Source organism: Lampetra planeri, chromosome 8 (assembly GCF_965212315.1).
Source record: "Lampetra planeri chromosome 8, kcLamPlan1.2.h2, whole genome shotgun sequence".
NCBI classification, from domain to species: domain Eukaryota; kingdom Metazoa; phylum Chordata; class Hyperoartia; order Petromyzontiformes; family Petromyzontidae; genus Lampetra; species Lampetra planeri.
Window position 1 is genome coordinate 8067578 of NC_136114.1, and position 13916 is coordinate 8081493.

Consider the following 13916-nt stretch of genomic DNA (forward strand, 5'->3'; position numbering starts at 1 on the left):
GGTGAAGGCCAACAGCCAGTATCCCAGCAGGGCTGCCGAAGACACAGACCCAGCAGAATTACTTTCTGAGATGGCACTGTCTCTTCCCTGTGTCCTTCCCTTTCTCTGTACTCCTTCCCTTCCCTACTACAGACTGTATCATACCTCTCCCTGTCCTCTTGTCTTTAATCAACTCCTTCTTTTGGTATCTTTTCAACCCTGCTTGCCTCCCATCTCCCCATGGTCTACTTCTGCTTCCAGCACTTGTTGTGAATGTCAATTTTCCTTATCATGAGCAACGTATGTCATTGGTAAAAATACAACTTTTTGTCATCTTCAATGAATCATCTGTATTTAATTACTAGAGATGGAAATAGATTTTCTGAAAATGTCGTATACGACAGAATCGAAATTTGAAATGTATTCCTCTATTAATATGTCAAAATACAACTGCAAATGAAATACAAAAATTGGGTTTAATAATTGAACCCATGAGCATGTTATGTTTGCTTAACAGACCACATTAGATTTTTTTACAAGATGTATTAAGTTAATTTGAGACAATTAATTATTCAAATCAAAATTACAACTGATATAATTATAACTGTGTTCTGTTTTCCTTTGATCTCGAAGCATGTCTTAAAAGTAATATATTCCCTGGCCTACACCACAGCATGCACATGAAGAGCCCATTGTGAATCCACTCCTGGATAAGGGCCTCCCCACGCTGTGCAGATCATTGAAATTATCTGAGCAGACTTTGCCACGCTGGTCAGTAGGGGTCGGCAAAGGTGGGGAGCATGGATGTTAGGAATATAGAAGTACAAAACAATTGATTGTGCTGCCCTGCGCTCTGCTTGCCAATAACGCAGCCCTGCTCTAAGTATATAATTACTAGCTAAATAAAAACACTGCACAGACAGGAATGTAAGATACATGGCTTACCCAGCAAGAGCTTCGGGAAGTTGGACGTCTCGATGTTGTGGTAATAGACGATGGAGGCCAAGCCAGCGATGAACCCCATCATGGGTGGCATGTAGAGGTGGAGGTGGCTCGTTGGCAGGAAGCTGCAATAAAATCCAGAAGAGTGCAATATCGGGTTTGTGCATGTGGTGGTGGTGGTGTGTGTGTTTCGGTAACGAGGCTTACTCACGTGAGGCATTCATTTGGCTTTAATCAGAATCAGAAAGGGTTTTATTCGCCATGAAAGTTTGCACAAACAAGGAATTTACTATGGCAGGAAGGTGCATACATTCAACATGTAGGAATCTTAAAACTTAAATAAGTGGTATACAGTCTAACTATACTAAAATTACAAAGTCTAACTAATACTCAGGGGCTAAAGTATGTAAAATTTTGAAAAAGTATACAATATAAAATGTAAACTAGCCGTAATATACAATCCTAAAATACAAAAATACAAATAGGGTAACATAATTTGGTGATCAAGGGAAATGTCCCAAGTTCAATATGTTTTCATTCGACGGGTACGAATGAACATGCAACTTCTGACTGCAGAAAATGTGGCAATCTGTGCAGCGTGAGTGTTTCTGAATAGCTTGTAAAAAGCTAATTAAATCCTAATGACACTGAGAAAGAAGACAGCGCACCAGTGATGCTTTCATAACCAAAATATTGCACAGACTGCCAGCATCAATTTTTGTTAAGTAATCAGTTTTGAAAACTGTGAAGGCAAATAAAAAAAATGATTCAATTAATTTGAAGTATCATTTCCAAAAATAATACTGTAACGTAATCCATCCACTCATTAGAGCCTTGGCATATAACAGGTGCTTGTTGGCACCTACTCCAACAGGCATCATGTGTGTGTGTAGAAAACAGTGCGTAAACACCAGCACTGAGGAGACAAAGGTCACCTCACCACCGAGTGTGGTGCTGTAGACACCATGCTGGCGTGCACTGTGCTGGCCTTAACTGGTGCTCGCTCACAGGGCATGGCTCAATATCCTATGTTGGCGAAGCCGAAGATCTCTTCGCGTGGATATAGTGGTTCAGTGGTTATCCCTTTCAATTGCGCACGTGAGTTTCATACCCGGCCACGGTTAACATAAGTGGTCAATAGTATACTTTCAGAACCTGTCTGTTCTTGGGCATCCATCCTGTGGATTAATTCAGTTCTAGATTTGAAGCTTTCGTGACTGCAAGGATTCATATTCTTGGGTTGTTTCGGTAAAGTCACGTAGGTAAAACATTAAAATTAATAAAAGTAAAAAAAAATAAAAATCACGACGATTAATTCAGCCTTAAATGCCAAGTGTGACCATCAGCACAGGGGGAGACAAAGGTGGCTGTGCGTGGTGTTGGCCACCTTTACTCTTGTGTGCGTCAGACCAGCTGATATGGGTGTCTCGCGAACAGCACTTACAGTCGATTTGGCTGTCGGGGGTGTGTGAGTCTTTGTTTTGCCTGAATTGGTGGCAGACTTTTGTTAACAACACGCAGGAGGTGGAGCAATGATGGAAGAGGTCGTCAGGTGGTTCAAAGATAAATCTGGCAGCAGGTGGCACATATTGTATATTCGGTATCATTACAATCCATACGGCGTTCTGTATGTATGCTGAACTTCTTTCACATCGTGCATAGCCAGCCGTGCTAATCCGAGGTGTCTGCTCGTGTTCTATTAGTGAGCATTCAATCCACTGCTGGATGAAGGCCTCTCAATAGCTTTACTTCGCAACGGGGGTTATTTGACCATACTTCACCATGCTGGTCAGTGCGGGTCGTTGCAGGGCAGGCAGAAAGCAAGCGTAGACGGAGCATAGGGCAGTACCCTGGATTCTGCCGCACTGCCCTCTGTTGACAGCACAACCCCGGCAACAGCCTACAACTGTCCGACCGAATCGCGTGGGGGATGTGATTGATCGCGTCCCATCTCAGAAGCCAACCAAGTAGGTTTGGACACTCTTTGGATGGGTGACCACCAGGAAAAAGGACACCGCTCCTCTTATGTATGTTGAACTTCTTTTGTACCGTACGTAGACAACCGTGCTGATTGAAGGTGCGGGGAAGGACAACAAATTAAACACAAAAAGTGGTTTTAAAGAAATTAGTTTGCAATCTAGACTGAAAAGTGCATTGCTCCAGTGGCTTGCTAATATCGGAAGGAAGAGCGTTCCAGACGGCCGCAGAAGCGTATCTGAATGCGCGCGATGCAGTGACGTCTTAGTTCGATGGCCAGTCAAAATCCGCTGCGAGGATGACCGGAATTCGCGTGATGGTGTATGCACCTTGGCGAGATCAGCGAGGTATTGTGCTTGATTTGTGGCAAAGCATTTTGTGTGCAACGAGTGCGACCTTGTAACTTATTCGTTCGGCAAAACCGTAAGCCGATGCAGCTCGGCGAGCACTGGACAAACACGGTCGGATCTCGCAGTACCTGTCGAGGAAACGCTGCTCACCTGTCCGAGACCATGCCCTCGGCAATCTCGCAGAAGCCCACAAAGAAGAGGGTGAACGTGAGGACCCAGCGCAGGCTGTGCCCCGGGAAGTGTAGCCACGTGCTGTGGTGGATCTGCACCTTGGAGCTCTGGCTGCCCCAGCCTGCACCGCAGTCAATGGACAACAACAACAAAGAGCGTAGTCCAGCACTGTCACATGAGCCAGTGTCGCAATGGGAAATGCAACTTAATCCCAAAACATATTCTTGGTTCTTTCGGTAAAATCACGTAGAAGGGAAATAATAAAATAATAAAAATATAAAACAATTACATTCTCACGACGTTGCGACTGCAACACAAGCAATCATCATCTGGTGTGAAATCCACAGCAAGAAAATGTATTATTTTATTATTTCCCTTCTATGTGACTTTACCGAAATAACCAAGAATATGAATCCCTGCAGTCACGAAAGCTTTAAATCAAAACTTAATCCCAAAACCTTTACACATGTAGACACTCATCTGAAGCAGTTTTACCTGTGACTCCCATTATCTGTGGACCAAATCAGACCCCAAAGAATATATCCGCAGATTCAATCTTTCCATTACATTATCCTCGTTTTTCTCCCAGAACATACACATTTACACAGACTCACACTGAGGTCATGAACCGGGTATGATCATGGCACACACAATAAATCTTGCGCTTAGGAGACAAGTGTTGGTGAATCACGCAGGTATTTGAGTCTCTCCCACACGCTGCTGTCAGGTGGCTAGAAAATGGCAGTACGGCAATTGTGATCATGAACCCGTCTGTGTGAGCCTTTGAGCGTTATCCTCTAGCGTGTATTGGACTTCTTTGGGTCCACAGGTTTCTTCTCACATACAAAATAGTCTTGAGACCTCGATAAATAAATGGCATCAGTTTTATTTTTAATGAATGGACATTTAGTCCTTGGGTCACATCAGTAGTCAGTGTTACCTCAAGTGGCAAAACTAGTGGTACTGATGTCTTTATGTGACCAATTAAAGTGAATAACTAAAATGCGATTGCTAATTAACATGTTTTATTGGTCCATATCAAGAAATTAAATGTATATTCATGAAACATTAGTTCCTCAAGCGGTAGCGATAAACAAAACCTGCACAGTTGGGCCTCTAAACTAACAGTAGGCATGTAGTGTTATATACATTGATTTATTACAAAGGATGCTTACACTCGCAAAACAGGAATCGAATTGTGCACATGAGAATCGTTTGCATATCGACTAAATATCATGTGTTGATTTGACATCTGCAGCCACTAGCGGTGTTGCATTCACCTACGTATTTTAACAACATCATCACCCTAAATCATGACAATAATTACCCAACAGATCACTTTGTAATAAAAGCATGACTCATTTTGCTTGTTGGTTGCTCATAAAATTCTGTCATTTAATTTGATTAAAAAAAATTGGAGCAGAAATGTGTGCACGAGATACTGTATTAACTTAATGCACACATAAAAAAAACGTTTTTATTTAATTGTACATTTATAATAATGCTTTACTCAATAAAGCTCAATATGACAGTAGCATGACAGTGACTCAGTGTCCTCTGGCCCCTGCTCTGAGTGCACTGAAACTGACACGCACAAATTCGCAAAGGCATTCGAGCACTGCTAATATTTTCCCGAGCAAATCTTTCACCGGCCAATGGGCCTTCGGTCTGACGGGTTTTTCCACAGATGGCCCTGAGATTCCCGCAAGATTAGTCTTCTCTGTCACAACAGTCACGCACCAGGACAATGCCAATGAATACTCACCGAATGCTTGTGCCTGTGCCCAATGGGGATGTGCAACTTACTGATATTTGCAGAGTCGTTTAAGCACCAGGACATTGCCAATGAATACTCACCGAATGTTTGTGATTGTGCCCAATGGGGATGTGCAACATACTGATATTTGCAGAGTCGTTCAGCGTTGCCAAAACAATGTCCTATTACCGATTCTACAGTGTATCTTAGAAATGACATCAGCAGACATACTATATCTCCCATATAATTGTAGGCACATTGGGAGACCCTGGCATTGTCTTTATTGGGGAAAATATGACACAGTGCAAAAGCTGAATAAGAAATGCTGACTTGCATTTAGCTGTGTATACAAACTGCACATTAACGTCACGGGCCAGGCATTGTAATTTATATGCATACATTACCCCCCTGGCCTTCGTTCCTGAGTGACGACATCACATTTGTCCCTCTATTTAAGAACGAAACAGGAGGATTTCTCCACAAACCTGGCTGTCGTCTGGTGATATTAGTGTAATTACTGGCGAAACGTTGTACTCAGATTGTAAATGCTGTGGTTTTACTCTCAAACACACCGGTGTGCTGTACTAGTAACGAGTTGCCATGTTTTGTTTCGCGTGACAAACCTTACTAATTGGCTGTGTCGGGTGGTGGCAGGTTTAACGACACATTTATATTAACGCGATTTAACCCAAAAAACCTCTATAATGGTTAATATCGGCTCGCTAAAGCCTACGTGTTAAACAGGGAGTCCCAGTTTAATTCTATCCTGTAACGACAGCGTATGATTGTTCATTCAAGAATGGGCTGTGATGTTCAGTGGTGTCTGAAATGTCTGTCTTTACATTTTAAATCGTTTGTAAAGATGTATTCTATATAGATAGACAATATCGATATAACATGACATTCTATAAATGAACTAAATAAGTCTTCCTGAAAATAACAAGAGTTTTTTTTGTTCAAGGAAACGAACACACTAAGGGCCACTCCACACCTGAATTAGCCCGTCAATTCTAAGACCCACTGTAACAAGGTGAAGCAGAGTGGCAGATCGCAGTGCCTGGCGTGGTATGAACACCATCGGTGATGTCATCTCTTGCCTATGAAGAGGATGGGGCACGTGATGAAGAGCAGGAAGACGTGAGGCACCAGGTTGAGAGCATCCACAAAGCAGGCATTTTTGAGGACGCCCTTTTCCACGCTGTAAGCGGAGCTGTTGTCACTTCCGCAGAAGGAAAGAGGCATCCTTCACCCCAGGCAGCTTCAAATGGCAGGTGCTGCCAATTTCTCCTAAAGTTCACCTGTTTATTGATGCAAAATAGTTGCTGTACCTGTATCGGTAATTAAAAAAACACACACACACACAGCGGGAATTTTAAGAATTTCGAGCTGGCAAATAAAAAGTACATATCTAGTACCAATGACGTGTATTATTGTAGTTTTTATTCAATAAACTTCAGACACGCCTTTGGGTTTTAGCACCACCTTGCTACCATGGCTACTGTGTATTTAGTTCAATGGATGGATGATAAATGGCATACAATGCCCACTCTCCAGCTTTGCCTTTTCCAAACATGCACCGGCATAGTCTCTGGTGTTTCCTCAATATCCATTGCTTTGTGATTCGCAGATTGCAGTCCGTTGGTCTTTTGCAAACTGTGATCTCAAAACAAAAAAAAACGTGCATTTTGTAAAGAGGGTTTTTTTTATGTATGCGGATGTTTGTGTATTCATTATTATCCACGTACTACTCTTGGTTTTCAAGTTCTAAACCACGTTTCTAAAAAGGAAACATCTTTACATGACTCAATATCAGTAGGGTCATGGTTTATATTGCATTGCATTGACTTGCGGGACTTATATAAGCCCTGTTCCATACCATTTGACGAGGTAACATATCCCTTGCCGTAATTATGTTCTCGGGGACATTGAGAGATTACTGCTCTTGAAAACTAAGCTGCTTCGCCGCAGTTGTGCAGACTTTTATTAACGCTTTGAGATGTGGCAATGGAGGGAAGGTGGCGGTGACAGGAGTTCGAACAAACGACGTTAACACAAGCACCATTCACGATGACGAGCTGGAGTATTATGCAATCGCTGATGTAATTTATCACACGAAAAAGACATGACCGTTTGGCACCAGTACACATTGACGCACAGGACGACATTTACTCATTGCCAACCCTTAAGCACTCGCTCATTAACATATGTGGCTACTCGCAATGAACGAAACACGTGCCGCTTAAATACATGCGCTCCGACCCAGCCTCGTATCTCTACGCACTCTCTCGCCCTCTTCCAATGGCACTCACAGAGGCTGACCGACAAAGTTCACTCAACTCTCAGTGGACACTCACGACAACGGTTTACCTTCAAATTCACAACGGGCGACGGGGAAAATAAGAGCGGCTGACGTTCAACCGCCCAATAGTTTTGCCGACTGCGGGGCCCGCATGCGAAAGAGGGAAGCCGAGGGGTGAGCCAGTCGCCACTGCTCGGGTTATTTTTAGGAAAAGAGAGAGTGGAGTGGTGGTGGGGGGGTGGTGATGGCACTGGGAACTGAGAAGGGATGGGCGAGTTGGGGCTCGGGTGATTATTTGGGCTTGGTGTGAGTAATGGGGCGAGTGAGGATGTTCAAGTCAGGAGGTACACACCACCCACCCCGCCCCTGTTCAGCTGCTTGGAGTTTTAATTTTCATTTCAGCGCAGCTGCTCAAGAGGATCACGGCGAATCACAGAGAAGGGAGGGCATTGCACAGGATACAAGTCATCCCCGCAGGAAACGCAACGGATTAAATAAGCGTTATCCTCCAATCTAACCAACCACACTTCCCGCACTTTAACGGGCACGCTGTGTTCACCGTCAATCTGCTCGGTTTACATTCGGGGACTTGCACTGCAGTTTACTCGATGCGCCACATTCATTTCATCGCCGGGATGTTTAAGCACAGCGTACGTGGCAGCAGAATATGCGATGAAGAGTGGCATTCGGGTGTTTTGTTAATCACTGACCATACACATCCAGCGCATGTGTGCTCCCTATGGTCACTGAGATACAGGGGTCAATGTGACCTCATGTATAGTCTTACACCTACACCGCTCGACTCACTGTGAATTAAATACTATTTACGCTGAATTAAGCCATTTGCTTTGGCGAGCTTTAAAAAATACGAACCCTTTGTAAAATATGTTTGACAAAGGGGTTATCTTCTTGGTTCTTTCGGTAAAGTCACGTAGAAGGGAAGTAATAAACTAATAAAAATAAAACATAAAATAATTCTCACGACGTTTCGGCTACAACGCAAGCAGCCGTATTCAGGTGAAGAATGAGACACTACCAAGCTAGGAGCTTATATATAAGCTGGGTTGGAGGTGGAAGAACGCCTTAACAAAAAGAATGTGCATATGAAGAGGAGGGTTTATGTTATGAGATGTCTTTTACCAGTGGCAAAATATAGTAGTAGGTTTTTACCCTTTTAAACTGGTACAAAACTGACACCTTTATTCAAGGCATCATGTTTGCAATAACCACAACACAAGTAGTCAAAAAAGCAAACAAAAAGAAGCAACTCTGATAATGATAATAATATGCACTGTCCTTGAAGTTGATTGGTCCACACCCGAGACGGCTTTCTTTTAAAGGGTAAAAACCTACTACTATATTTTGCCACTGGTAAAAGAGATCTCATAGTGTAAATGCTTACCCCGAGCTCTCAATACTCTGATATTGCACTGTGTTTGAGTTGTACGCCTTCTGGTGTCATCTGGTCCAACACCAATGGGGACTAGGCTCTAAAGAAAGCCGTCTCGGGTGTGGACCAATCAACTTCAAGGACACTGCATATTATTATCATTATCAGAGTTGCTTCTTTTTGTTTGCTTTTTTGACTACTTGTGTTGTGGTTATTGCAAACATGATGCCTTGAATAAAGGTGTCAGTTTTGTACCAGTTTAAAAGGGTAAAAACCTACTACTAAAGGATTTATGTCTTTTGACATTTCCCAGGAGCAGCAGTAAAGGTTCCAGTTTATTTCCCATGAAAATGTGCAACGCCTATTTACCAAGCTCGGGCACACTAAATCACCACAATGAGATCATGCATGATACAAACTTGTGACTTCCACATTTTATTTGTTTTTTTGTGATTTACACTAAACCGATATGCGTTAACTTCCATGAAAACATAATCACACATTTTCTTCTGCCAACTCTAAATTTGATGTTGAACATCACTTGCCATATGGAAAAATATTCATCATATGATGCCAATGGCATACACTGTACCAAATCCATGAATCCACCACTAACAATATCAATCTGCTCACCTTAAGTAAACCAATTATTCTTAATCTTTACTCCAGCCTTGCACTCCTTTGGTTCTCAATCGTTAAACAATGTATAATGTTATATTCTTTTTATCTTTCGGTAAAGATAGGTTCAAATAAAATAAAAACTACGACGTTTCGATCGCAACACAAGCGCTCGTCATCAGGAAAAGGCAAACTGTTAATAAAAGTTTGAAATGGGCATAGCCCAAATGTCAGCAGCATGAGCAGGGCAGGTAATGTTAATGTAAGTGGTGGGCAGCGACCGTGATGGTGGTTGGTTTTCCACCAATTATAGGGCTGCCAGGAAAAAATTTGCATGTTAATGTAAGATCGGTGAGCGGCCTCCACTGCGAGCGTGCTGAGGTGGCTATGTTGAAACAACGAAGTTGTACTTACGTGCCCGTGCTTAATTTGTGCTTCAATGATTTACCTTCTAAAAAAAACTGGTATGTCTCCCACCCCCAGAAAGGTAATCTTGTACCCCAGGTTAAGGACCACTGCTTGAAATTATTACCAGTACTGTAACCAGTTTTACCTCTATGCTCAAGAGACAATTTATCTTATTGGGTTCTCAATTGATGAATGGATTGTTTGGCTGGTTCCACCAGTGCGTATCTCGAGACAGCATCACGTGATGTATTCCTAAACCATGATGCTCCTTGGCTGATAAAGAAAAGTGTAAATATTTGCAGGGTGTGGATGCCAAGGATGTAAATATATTACACATACTAGAAATGTTCATTCATTTTTCAGAAATTATTTATTGCTGTTGTGGATGCATTAAATATTTGAAATGCATTAAACACACAATTATCAATAATATTTGGTAAACTAAGACCTCAGCAAGGCTTGGGGCATGTTACCAACTCTTGTGATTTTTTTATGATTTGGATAGTACAGACAGAACCGGCCCTAGACCTTTGGGGGCCCTAAGAAAAATTTGGTTGGAGGCCCCTTTGATGTATGATTTTTTTCACCCACTAGCTAGCAGTGACTCTAGGGGGCCCTCTGCTGGCCACGGGACCCTTTGCAATTGCAAGGGTCGCTTAGTGGCTGGACCGGCTCTGAGTACAGATACAGGCCTTGAAGGTCTCCTCACACCAAATTGGTCATGGGGGATTATTGTTTAAACTATTACACTATTTTAAAACTAAACTAACTTGTTATTTAATCAGGTAAGGCCCACTGAGCTATACAGCTCGTTTTCAGAAGCGAACTGGCCACAAATGATCGCTCAACGAAGTGGCTTATATGGAACTGTATAGCAGCCAAATAATCTAAACACATGTTTCTAAATAGAGAGGTAAAATACCGGAGGACTTGGAGAAAAATCCACGCGACCACGGCGTCAGGGTCAGGATCAAACCCATGATCTCCTGCATATCAGGTGAGAAAGTTAAAATCTCGCCACCATGCCAATTATACTTCACCACACTGGTTTGTGCTGTTTGGTGAAGAGAGGCCCCATTTCACTCATCGTTAATGCTGATGCCTCATTCACCAACTCTATCCTTAATGTCATTTCCACTACACACCCGTCTATCTGTGATCAGTGCAGACACTCATTTATTTAGAACTGCGTTTTGTGTTTAGTTTGTTGTCCTTCCCCCGCACCTACGATTAGCATGGCTGACTATGTGCAGTGCGAAAGAAGTTCAACATATGGTACATACATACGAACTCACCAGTTCTACTCGTTATACACGTTGATAGTTTCCACTATTCAGATTACTGTACCAAATAATCGTAACCTTATCGTGGTGGTGGGGTTTGTGTGTTCCAATGACCCTCAGAGTTATGTCGCCTAGAGTCTTGTACTCCTGGTAGGGTCTCCCTTGCCAAACATGTCTAGGGGGAGATTCCAGACAAATAACGGTCCAAACAAAAGCCCCTCATGAATGGTTCTGAAATATCAAAATCAGAGAACCTCTCTGATTTCTGAGAACTTCTGGCAGAAGACCCAGTGCAGAAAGACTTCAACTTCTCGTACACTCCATGGGAGGTTATGTACATTGAGTCCGAGTGGATGATGTTCAGCACCTCGATTGTCAATGCAGCTCTGAAAAGCTGTGGCCTGAAGGCAGTTGGTGCCTGTCATGGCGGCAACCCTAGGACCTGCTGGTGGACACCGGTGGTGAGGGAATCTGTCAATTTGAAGAAGGAGGTTTTCCGAGCTATGCTCGGAAAAAGGTCTCCCGACTCAATTGAGAGGTACCGGCTTGCCAAGGGGGCAGCAGTGGTAGCAGTTGCTGAAGCGAAAGCCCAGGCATGTGAGGAGTTTGGAGAGGGACGACCAGGCAGCCTCAGAGATATTCTGGTAAACCATCTGACGCCTTAGGAGGGGTCAACAGGACGTCGCCCAGGCTGTTCCCAGTAAGGGTGGCGTAACATTGAACTCAACTCAGGAGATAGTCGAGAGATGGAACGAACGCTTTGAGGAGCTACTCAACCCGGTGGATATGCCCTCCACTCAGGAGGCAGCCCTGGAAACAGCGGGGGGGGGGGGGGGTCCATCATGGCTGCTGAAGTCGCTGCGGTAGTCGAGGGCCTTCGTAGCGGAAAAGCTGCTGGGGTAGTTGAGATTCACCCAGAGTTGTTGAAAGTTCTGGACAGTGTAGGAGTGTCGTGGTTAACACGCCTCTTCAATGTTGCATGAAAGGCGGGTACAGTACCTCTAGATTGGCAAACTGGAAACCAGAGGGTGTGCTCCAACTACAGAGGGACCACACTCCTCAGCATCCCAGGTAAAGACTATGCCAGAGTGCTGGAGAGGAGGCTGCGCCCGGTGGTTGAGCCTCAGATTCAGGATAAATAATGTGGATTCTGTCAGGGCCGTTGAACAATGGACCAGCTCTTTTCCCTCTCACAGATATTTGAGGGGTCATGGGAGTATGCCTCTCCAGTCTACCTCTGCTTTGTAGGCATATGACCATGTTCCCCAGAATGTCTTGTCGGAGGTGCCGCTTTTGTGTGCTATCCAGTCCCTCTATTCAGTCCCTCCATATTCTTGGTGTCAAATCAAAGTCGTTCACTGTGGGTGTTGGACTCTGCTAAGGGTGCGTCTTGTCTCCACTCCTGTTTGTGATTTTCATGGACAGGATATCAAGGCGCAGCCGAAGTATGGAGAGTACCCCGTGTTGGGGCATGGAGGTGGCGTATCTGCTTTTTGCAGTCTGTGATCTCCAGCATGCACTTGAACGGTTTGATGCGGAGTGTAAAGCGGCTCGGATGAAGATCAGCACCTCCAAAGCTGAGGTCATAATTCACTCCCAGGAGATGGTGGAGTCTGCTCTCCAGGTGAGGGGGGAATAGCTGTCCTTAGTGGAGGAGTTTAAGTAGCTCGGGGTGATGGTAAGTGGGAACAGGAGATTGGCCAGTGGATCGTTGCGGTGTCTGCAGTGATATGGGTGCTGTACCATTCCGTGGTAGTGAAGCGGGAGCTGAGTTGTCGAATAAAGCTCTTGGTTAACAGGTCGAGCTTAGGGTGATGACCGAAAGAATAAGATTGTGGGTACAAAGGGCCAAAATGAGGTTTCTCCGCAGGGTTGCCAGACTCACTCTTCGTGATCGGGTGAGGAGCTCGGTTATCCGGGAGAGCGCCAGAGTCAAACTGCTGCTCCTCCGGATCGAGAGGAGCCAGATAAGGTGGTTCGGGCACCTGGTAAGGATGCCCCCCGGTAGACTGCCCTTCGAACTCTACCGGGCATGTCTCACTGGGCGAAGACCCCAAGGCCTGCCCAAGACACGCTGATGGGACTATGTCGCTCAGCTGGCCTGGGATCCTGGGAATTCAGCAGTAAGAGTTAAGAGTCCATCGCCAGGGAAAGGGAAGTCTGGACCGCCCTACTCAACATGCTACCGCTGCGACCCTCACCAGGACACGCGGATTGAGGAACAAACGAACTAACAGATTACTGCACCCCACCACTTACATTGCTCTCATGTCAATGTACAATTACTAGTAGACATTTATAAATCGTTATTGTTGCCAGAGGATTTCATCACATGTTATATAATGGCGATGAGAATTGCCTATCAAGAGCTCTGTGTACATTTGCTCAACCTCAAGTTTAGCCCCGAGCGTGTTGCTGATCAACGCACCAATGAGCAACTTGACGCGAAATGTACAAATCCCAGTGAACAAAAACAGGCGTTCACAACTCTTTTGTGTTGCCCTAGGCGTTGTGTTTCAACTTGTGCGATGCCGAATCTCTTTCGTGTCAATCATAATGGGCAATTAAACTGTCGTATATAGAGTGGTTAGAATACACTTTGTTGGAAGTGGAGCGGTGGTGTAATGGTTAGTGCACTGTTGTATGCGCTCAATAACCTGAGTTCGATTCTTACACATGGCTGACATCAGTGGCGAGTGATACTAGTTTTGGACTCCCCAGCCCCTTTACCAACCCGCAATGA